The sequence below is a fragment of the Pongo pygmaeus genome, chromosome 17, assembly GCF_028885625.2.
Source record: "Pongo pygmaeus isolate AG05252 chromosome 17, NHGRI_mPonPyg2-v2.0_pri, whole genome shotgun sequence".
Classification (NCBI taxonomy): domain Eukaryota; kingdom Metazoa; phylum Chordata; class Mammalia; order Primates; family Hominidae; genus Pongo; species Pongo pygmaeus.
This window is the reverse complement of record NC_072390.2, coordinates 41884475-41892023: the sequence shown is the minus strand read 5'-3', so window position 1 is coordinate 41892023 and position 7549 is coordinate 41884475.

The following is a 7549-nucleotide window of genomic DNA, read 5'->3' as shown; positions in this document are numbered from 1 at the left end:
CAGCTTATACCTAGAATCTAAGTGTTTGCCCTGCCCCTCAGATACGCCCACACTTAATCCAGAGATACTCACTGAGATTGCCTGAGACCACACATGCCTGGACAAGCCATATAATGAGTTCTTTTCCAGGGGCTGTCTATACTTTGTAAAGCTCCACAGAGATTCTGTTCCTCATCCTTCAGAGGGACGTCAGCTGAGATGGAAAAGCAGACCAAGTGGCTGGGTTCAGAGTGCTTGGCCTTTAGGGATTCATCATTTGCTAAATTTTTATTGCTTTTCCTTCACTTGTCCTCCTTTTCCCACAAGGGTGTCAAAGCTTTATGGGATGATGGTCATGTTTCCAAACATACTGTTAGAGATATCTGTTCTTTTCAGATCATCTCAGACCTAGAGGTTATGAAGGCATTTTTCTGCTATTGTTAAGAATCCTTCTTTCACTTTTTGCATTTATACCTGAGTCCATCTGAAATTGAATTTTTAGTGTGCTGTGAGGTAGGGTGTCCAGATTAATTTTAAAAAATATGTCCATCCAATTGACCCAGCATCATTTAATGAAAAAAGATCACCTTTCGCCTACTGTGGTGCAATATAACTATTGCAATTCTGCTCTATTTCTACTGTAATGATCTATTTGTCTATGCTTGCATAAATACTACACAATTTTGATAGAGTTGTAAAGAAAATATTGATATTTGATAGTGTATTTGTTCTTCTTCAGTGTTAGTGTATTTGTTAGTGATAGTGTATTTGTTCTTCTTCAGTATTACTCAGACCACTCTTAGGTCTTTGTATTTCCATATACCTTTTAGAATCAGCTTGTCATTTTATACACACACACACACACACACACACACACACACACACTCTTACATACACACGATACTGACAGGAGTTTGATTAGGCGTCACTGAATCCATAAATCAATCTGGAAGCCATCTATAACTTTACAATAATTAATGTAATCCATGAACATGATACAACCCTCCATTTACTCAGGCCTTTAAAATCTCACTAAATTTTATTACATTACCAAGGTTTTCATTCTATTGATTCCTAAATATTTGATGTCTTTGATGCAGTGTAAAAATGTTAAAATTTTGTTTTCTATTAATTTGTTGCTGGTATATAGAAATACAATTGAAGTTCATATACTATCTTGCCTCTAGTGGCCTTGATAATTTCTCTTACTGATTCCAAGAGTTGTCTGTAAAATCTTTTTGCATTTTTGATGCACACTGTATACTAGTGTGCCATTTATAATTAATAAGCATTATATGTCCTCCTTTTCAATTTTTATGCTCTTTATTTCTATTTCTTGCTTTATTGCACTGATTAGAATCTTTAGTACAATGTTAGATAGAAGATCTCTTTTGACATCGTCTTCTAGTTCACTAATCTTATCTTTTATTGTGTCAGTTGCTATTAACCCTTTTAAATAATTTGGGCTAGTGTTCTGTTTAGGCCTACAATTTCCAACTGATAATTTTTAAGATTCCAACTTTTTGATAAAATTATCTTTTCATCTGTGTTTCTTTGTGTCTATTTTCTTGCACATATGTATGATAATTATTTTTAAATCCTGTCTATAAATTTCTATTCATTTATTAGTATACTAGGACAGAATGCCTACTTACTTTAATATCTGGATAGTCACAAGTCTTTTTTCATTCTCTTAGTTAAATGGTCTCATCCCTTGGCATTTCTAGTAATGTTTTTTAATATGGAATTGTAGACATTGGGTATAAAAAATCTACAGAGATTACAAACAATACTACCATTTTCCAAAGAGAAATAACATTTTCTCCTGCTCAGCAGGTGGGGTTAGAGAGCTAATCACCTTAGTCTCATCAGGCATGATGGTAGTGATGGTTTGGTAGTGATGCCTCAGTCTCTTGTCCACCCTGATTCCTAGGCGATAGCCCACCAGGTTTTTCAAATAAGGCCTTGGGGTGTTTATTGATGTCCTTATCCATGACAGATTCTGAACTCTAATCTTTGTCTTCTCCATACTACAAGATTAAGAAAATTCGACTCTGCTTCTCAGAAGTCTGTGACTTAGCTATTTATTCTCCCACTTTGTGTACCTTCAGAATTGAGCAGAGGTTAGAGGTCAATCACCTATCCAGTTTTATCACTCCACCTCCATAAACCCTTTGGGAGCCTTCATGGTTTCTCTGTCCCCTGCATTGACTCTCTACCCAAATAAATCTTAGATGCACAGCCTGTATCCCACACTCAAAATGGGCAAGTGCCTCTAGGGAAAAACTGCTGACTGCAATTATCTTCTGTATAGAATCTCAACTGCCCTCATACTCCTTGCTTAGGGAACTCTCTGGTACCCTTTAGAAGATAACTTTGGGGCTGAGCATGGTAGCTCATGCCTGTAATCTCAACACTTTAGGAGGCCAAGGCAGGCAGATCACTTGAGCCTACGAGTTCAAGACCAGCCTGAGCAACATGGCGAAACCCCATCTCTACAAAAAATACAAAATTTAGCCAGGTATGGTGGTACACACAGGTGGTCCCAGCTCCTCCGGAGGCTGAGATGGAAGAATCATTTGAGCCCAGGAAGTTAAGGCTGCAGTGAGCCATGATCACACCACTGCACTCTAGCATGGGTGACAGTGCAAGACCTTGTCTCAAAAAAAAAAAAAAAAAGATGACTTTTATATTTTGTATTTACATATAGTTGTTCATAATGTGTGCATTGATCTACCACAAACGAATCCACCTAGTCAGGAAATACACACTTCTATGGATTTTGAGAGCTACTCTTTAGACCTATTTTAGAGAACAGTTCTTTTAAAAAGTAAATTGAAGCGGGGGGGTTGGGCAGAGCACTCAGGCATGATCCATCCTATGGAAGAGTAACCAAAGTAAAATAACTCCAAATTCTAAGGATAAACAAGACTAATCTGGAGGATGGCCATTGTACATGATCACCCTAGACCTATATCCAGCTGAGTTTTATGTGAAGTTTCATTTTTAGTGATATTATTTCAACACCTATGTAAAAAGTTTCTGTGGGGTTTAGGCCGAAAATTGCCCTATTTTCTCCCTTCCCTACTTGTCTCTTAAGAAAGCATTGTCCTGAACATAGACTATATTGCCACTGAAAATGGCTAATTAATATAGTATGCAACCATTTTATCTGGGGCACAATCTTCAAATTTATAGAGCTAATTATAAATTATCTAATGCTTTTGATTACAGTTTTTTTTCCTAGGAGTCATTCATTATTACATATTTTACCCCATTTTTTATCCCCTCAAAAATTCTCTCCTGCCTGGATTTTGAAGTTCTCACACAATGTAAAAACATAGTATGACGCCTTTACCATTCAGTCAGTTGAGATGGTCTGGTTTTAATTTTTATGCACCAGCCTTTCCTTAACTTGAGCAAATAAATTATTATTTTTTGTATGTTCTATGTCCTGTCTTTAAGCTATCAAATTCTGACTGTCAGGGACATTGAATGATGCTGACCGTGTACATAGAGTAGCTGTCCAGAGTAATTCCCATATAATTCTTTCCCATTCCGTTATATCTTGGCATAGTGATAGCAAGTGAAAAGTAGATTTACGATGACTGTTAATATCATTAGAGGAGCAAAGTCAGTGTCCATGCAAATGAGGGATTAATGCTGATCCCTAAATGAAGTGTTGGTGCAGCCAAATGCTGTGACAGCATTGCCTTGCAACCTGTTTAAGAGGCGTTTCAATCATGATATGATAAATTTCCTCACATTGGTCTATGTAAACTCACTAAAGCAGGAAAGGCCATTCATCCAAAACATAAGCCATTTGGGAACCTGAAAACATTTTGTTTAGCTTCTAAGAGATAAGCCTACACTATTTTGCTTAGATCTTAAAAGAAGAGGTTTGGCCCCTATCACTAGCAGTAAGAAGTAGCGCTTAGCTTTCATGTTTAAGTAATTTTAATGATGACCACAGTCACCGTTAATCATATATTTTTCATATTCTAGGTTGGGCTGTAAAGACTTTGGCAGCAGAATAGCCCCTAGATAGTTATGAAATAGTACTGTATAGCACATAGGAAATTTGTACTTGGAAAAAGTGGGAGTAAGTCTCTCTGGCTAGTACATTGTTTAGGGAGTATTGAATTTATGTAAACAAATAGGTCAGTACGATTGGCCCCATCAAAGTAGCAAGCCTTATTTCTAATTCATTTTTGTGATAGATTACAGTAACATGGGAGAAAAAAATAGACTAGTTACTTGAAAGTGTCAAATGCAATTATCATTTAGTGATTTTTCACTTTTAAGGGTCACAGAGAATACCTAGGACCTGGAATAATTTGTTCTCATCACTGTTGCCATTTTGCTTTGAGATTCTGCTGTGCTTTTATGACCAAATAAAATGTAACAAATCTCTCTCTTCTTTCCAACCTCCCACCTTCTGCCTCCTCCATGCTCACCAAAGATACCCTTCAGTCTTTTCAGGCAATCCAAAGCAAATAGAGATCTGAGATACTGCTTCATTTCAGCCTCTAATTACGATGATGTTTGGTAGATCATAAGCTGTCTTTACTACGCTAATCATAAACACAAAGAGTTTTATAAATGACCAATGTTTAATTTACATCTTTGAGTTCGTGTATTATTCTTCAAATCTGTGAAACAATTATCTGCTATTATAATTTAAATAGGAATTAATTCAACCAGAGACCCAGCCTCTCTCTTAAAAGGCATTGTAGATTAATGAGTAAATATGTATTAGCGTGTCTTCAAACTGTACATTATTGACCTGAGAGACAACAGGGAACTATAATGACTGATTATGTAAATCCTCAATTGCAAATTGTTGCTAAACTCCATAATGTCATTAATTTACATTAATGTCAGTCTTTCTTTACCAGACACTTATTAATTAGCTGTTCCTTGACACATACTTTGATGTAGACTTTTTGTGAGTCATTAAAGTCCTTTATATAGATAACTTCTTGAGGACCTTTTAGTTTGTATGTAATTGACAAACCAGATGACAGCTTTTACTGTTGATCATAAAACTGCAGCCAATTCACTCAGACATTGAATTTATGTTTTGAAACCTTTCCTTTTAACATTTTTATAGAGAAAAAGTTCAAATGCAGGTGTATTTTATTTATTAGATGGTCTAAAATATGCCCTTATTTTGCAAGGTCAAGTTTACAGGAGTTTTCTAACCAAATGCACAACTGCTTTTAGATATTTTGTAATAGGAAATTCTTCTCAGAGTCACCCAGTATGTATGAATTCTCTACAAAAAGTCTCGTGTTTTAAATTAGTTTTTTAAACTAGTACAGATTTTCACATGTTCAATATACCATCTAACTGAATTCAGCCCCCTGAACATCCAATGACTGAGAGTAGCTACCTCCTGGAAAAGTCCAATATCATTTAGATTCAAGGCAGTGCTTACCAACTAAGGGTACTCCAGGTCACAGATTCTTTGCATTTTGTGTTTGTTTCATTTGAACTAATTATATTGTTATTCACTGTAATTCATTCATTTATTTATGCATTCCAAAATACGTATTAAGCACTAATAATTCTACACCCGTAACTATCTAGACAGCAGTGAATAAAAGATACAAAATCTTGCCTTCATTCAGCTTGCTTTCTAAGGTGTGGAGGAGCTAGACAATACACAAGAAAATCACATAGAACTTTAGAAGATAATAAAGTAGAGAGAGCTGCAAAGGTGTAGTAAAGGAAGTACAATAAAAGCAAGGATCACTATGGGGAGAGGGGATTGCTGTGGGGAGAGAGGAGGGGTAATTTTAAGTCAGATGGTCAGGGAAAAGGCATTGGACAATGGTTTGAATGAGAAGAGGGAAGGAACTCTTGCAGACATCTCAGGGAAAGGGGTTCTAGGCAGAGGAAACTGTGCCTGGAACTTCAAGAGGGCTAGTGTGGTGGAGCAGAGTCAGTGAAGATATGAGGAGCAGACAGGTTCAGAGAGGAGGTAGGAGAGGTATAGGCAGAGCAGGAGGGTCTGGGGGCCACTGAAAAGATTCCAGCTTTGGAGGGCCTCAGGGACATTGAAAAGATTCCAGGTTTTAATCAAAGGTGAAGAGCCCTGGAGGGATTGGAGCAGAGCAGTGACAGGTTCTGAATATATTAACAGAATCTTTCTCCTTTATATAATAAAATAAGCTGTTTGGGATAGGTGAGTAGGCAAGGGCAAAAGCAGGGAGAACTCTTAAGAAGTTATTGCAATAATTAAGGCTAGGATCAGGGGGTAGTAATGCTGTGTTGAGAAGAGGACAGATCCTAAATACATGTAGAGATGTAACACAATATGTATAATATAATATATAATCAAGATTTGCTTATTGATTCAGTGCTACATACAAGAGAAAATCAAGGATGACCCAAACTTTTTGGTCTGAGCAACTGGGCTATAAAATTGCCATTAACTGGCCAGGCACAGTGACTCACACCTGTAATCCCAGAATTCTGGGAGGCCAACGTGGGTGGATCACCTGAGGTCAGGAGTTCAAGACCAGCCTGGCCAACATGGTGAAACCCTGTCTCTACTAAAAATAATTATCTGGGCATGGTGGTGGGTGCCCATGATCCCAGCTACTGGGGAGGCTGAGGAAGGAGGATCACTTGAACCCAGGAGGTGGAGGTTGTGGTGATCCACAATGGGAAGAAGCATAGGAGAAGCAAGTTGAATAGGATAGAATTGAACAAGACTTTGTTTTTTAAAACATGAATTATATGATTTCTATTAGGTATCTATTGGAGATAGCCAGTGGCAGTCGAATGTTCAAAACAGGAGTTCAGGGGAAAGTTCCATGCTAGAAATGTTCACTCAGGAACCATGAGAATGAAGATGGTGTTTAAAGCCATAAAACTGAGAAAGATCACCAAGATACAGAGGACAGAGTAGAGAAGACCCAAGAATGATCACTAGAGAATTCCAGTGGTAAAAGGTTAACATGAATATTAAAGAACCAGCAAAGGAAACTAAGGAGGATTGATTGTAAAGTAGGACAAAAACCAGGAAAGTGTTGTGGAATCTGGTGAAAAACGTGTTTTAGGTATGGAATGTTCAACTATTCCAAACTGCTGATGATAAGTCAAGTAGGAAGATTAAAGGCTAGTCATTGGATTATGTAACATGGAGGTCATTGGTGACTATGGTAAGAGAGCTGTAATGTAATGGGAGTAAAAGTCTAATTGCAGTCAGTTTAAAGAGGATGGGGGAAAAGGAGTTGGAATCCATGATTATAAGAAACTATTTTGAGAAATTCTCTTGTAAAGGGAAGCATACTGAAATCCAGGATAAGATTTAGCTGATTACAAGAAATGATAGGGCTCTTGAACATGGATGTTGATGTAACATTTTTCTTGAACATGGGTGTTGATGAAATATTTTCTTGGTGTTAGAGGGAGCTCTATTACAGATATTTCTCACTCTGTGTACCTCCCATGCCCAGAAGTACACCTTCTGGAGCTTTTAGAAGCAACAAAAGCATTCATATAAGAAAAGATTTAGAAAACTACCTAAAGTATTAGGGTCATGGACTTCCTAAATAAC